The sequence below is a fragment of the Scatophagus argus genome, chromosome 10, assembly GCF_020382885.2.
Source record: "Scatophagus argus isolate fScaArg1 chromosome 10, fScaArg1.pri, whole genome shotgun sequence".
NCBI lineage: Eukaryota > Metazoa > Chordata > Actinopteri > Scatophagidae > Scatophagus > Scatophagus argus.
Window position 1 is genome coordinate 22,038,519 of NC_058502.1, and position 2,658 is coordinate 22,041,176.

General features: G+C 39.3%; 1 long non-coding RNA gene across 1 annotated transcript; it reads right to left on the reverse strand.

The window, feature by feature from the left end:
- Window positions 1-599: 599 nt before the first annotated feature.
- On the reverse strand, window positions 600-2,188 carry LOC124066225. The gene is made up of 3 exons (XR_006844562.1): window positions 1,683-2,188; window positions 1,066-1,293; window positions 600-1,023 (listed from the first exon to the last, which is right to left on the reverse strand). It is a non-coding gene; the product is annotated as an uncharacterized LOC124066225 (long non-coding RNA).
- Window positions 2,189-2,658: the final 470 nt, after the last annotated feature.

Here is a 2,658-nt window from a genome sequence, read left to right on the forward strand (position 1 = left end):
CAAAGTTCAGGAAAGCAATTCTTAATGTTCACCGTCCTGCTTTCTACATAGAGATGACTGAGAAATGATTGCTGAATTATTATATAAGTTGGCCAGTTCAGATGTGACTGTCCACAGACTGCTTTCAGCTATTGCATGTGTTTGTCCACCTACATCCTGGCTCATCTTCATCCTCTTCCACTATGTGGAGCTGCAGTCTGGACTTCTTTAGAGATGCTGCTGGAGTGTCCTCAGAGTATCGCAGTATTTTCCCATCTGTTGGACATATGTACTCACAGATAAAGAGACAGAATTGATTGCTTGTTGCATCTTATGTTCATATCACATAACAATTTCGGCTAAACTGATTTAAAACAAATTAATCTCAAGTGTGAGTGCTGGCAAACTGTCTATGGTCCATCCAGGTTCTTCTGTTTCCTTTTCCTCTTCCTCGGCATGTCTGGAGATGAGCAGTCTGGGTTTCTGCACAGATCAAATGTTGTTTAAATCTTTTGCTCCAAGAGTACAATCTAATGAAAACGGGGTTGTGATGTAATACCTACTTTTCGTCACGCTGTGACTCTTTGGACATGTTTGGACATGACAATTCTTAATGTTCACCATATAAATACTGACTAAATTTTGAATCATATGGAGTGAACTTTCAGATTCACCGTCCTGCTTTCTACATAGAGATGACTGAGAAATGATTGTTGAATTATTATATAAGTTGGCCAGTTCAGATGTGACTGTCCACAGACTGCTTTCGACTATCGTCGGTCTCTTCCTGTCTGTCACTAGTTAGTAATAGTTTTCTCTCCCATTTTACGTGAATGTTGCATCAGGTGAAACAACTTTCTGCAGCAATGTTTGGCCACATCTCACTTTATTCATTTATCACGTAAATAGAGACGGTGCAGCTGTACAAAGTGGTGAAACAAACTAGTTCTAATGTAACAGTTAGTGTTTACTTTACACTCAAACCTACAAACTGAAATTGAATCTGTCTGAGTCGAAAGCTCTCAGGTATTCAAGGATGGCCATCTGGGGAACGTAAGAGGGAGAAAACTTTGACAAACATCATACCTCATTCTGCGCCTCGGACGTTAAACTCCTTTTCTTCATTATCTTCACAGCCACCGTTCCTTTTGTGGCTGCCTTTATGCACTTGGTGACGGTTCCAAAGCTGCCCTCCCCCAAAATAGACTTCACGAAGTATTTGGAGGAGGGGGAGGCCAGGATGTCTAAAACAACGACTGAGTTGTCATCTGAGGAGGATGTGGAAGATTGAACTTTCTCCCTGTAATTCATAGACTGGAGGTGAAGCAAAGAGAAGTAGACACAGAAAAGGATTATTATGATTTGTTATTCAAATCATAGTGAGTCTGTTAACTGAGAAACTTCACTCCCACAGATTTCAAATTAAGATGCTCCAAATTCCCACTTCTTTTATTTCTCATCATGTCCAAATGCCATTTAACTAAACACATGTGCACCAAACTTGCAGATCTCATAAAAATACAACACAAACATTAAAAATTGTGTAAAAAAACTTGAGCTGCTCATCTATTTAGCCAAATATATATACTCAGTGGACTCTAAAGTACATGTGAACCAAAACATGCCTTCACTTTAACATTGAGATCAGCTAGAAACTTAATGTGACTAATTTGCACAGAAACAAACTTATTTACTCAACTTACCATCTTGTTGCTTGGTGTTTCTCTGTGTCTCGTTCACCGTGTCGAAACTGAAATGTCTGAAAGGTTTGTCCTCGTGCTGAAACTCACTCGAACAAAGTGAGAGCAGAACCGCAGAACGGACTGATCTGCACCCTGCAGGCCTTTGTGACATCACAGAGTTCTAAAGTCTTTGACAGTCACACGTTCTAACATTCCGCAGGTAGAATCAGCTTTATGTCTCCATGAAACACTATGTACAGTGTGTACTGTATGCTTGAAAGACATGTTTTTTATTTTTTATGACATTTCATGAGTTTCTGTTCAGTGCAAAATGTCCACCAACTGCCCACATGTCACTGGGAAGTCAGAAATACCAGATTACACCAAAAAAAAACCTACTCCACTGCATTGTAGAGTCAAACATTGTACTTTAGTTTCTAATGATTTTTTTTCCCCTTTAAACTGCTCACATCACAGCAGCAAGAGGTAAAATCATCCAATCCTTCACAAAACAATCAAAGATTAGAAAGATTAAATATGAAGTTGTATCAAAATGCCCCCCCCCTCAGTTGCCTCAGCTCTCAGAGGTATCTGATGACCCTCTGGTGGGACCGACCCCTCGTCTGGGACCCGCTGGACTTAACTACACCCATGAAAAATACAAAAGCAACACTGTTGTTTCTGCTCCCATTTCTCATATTTAAGAAAATGTGATTTAAGGTTTAAGTATATGCACATAGTATTTATTCCTCACATTTTAAGGACAAACATGTTTGGAAATGACCTTCAGCACACCCAATGATTTTGAAATCATTCAAAATCAAATCAATCAAAAATTGATGAGTTTTAAAAGGTACAAAGCACAAAAACAAAGAATAAAAATGAAGAGTGTATGAAATAAAGACTTTACTTCTGTGCCCCCACAGCTGCTGCTGCTGGACTGCAGACAGACTGCTTTCCAGAGCAGAAAAAACCTGCGATTGAAAATATCTGACAG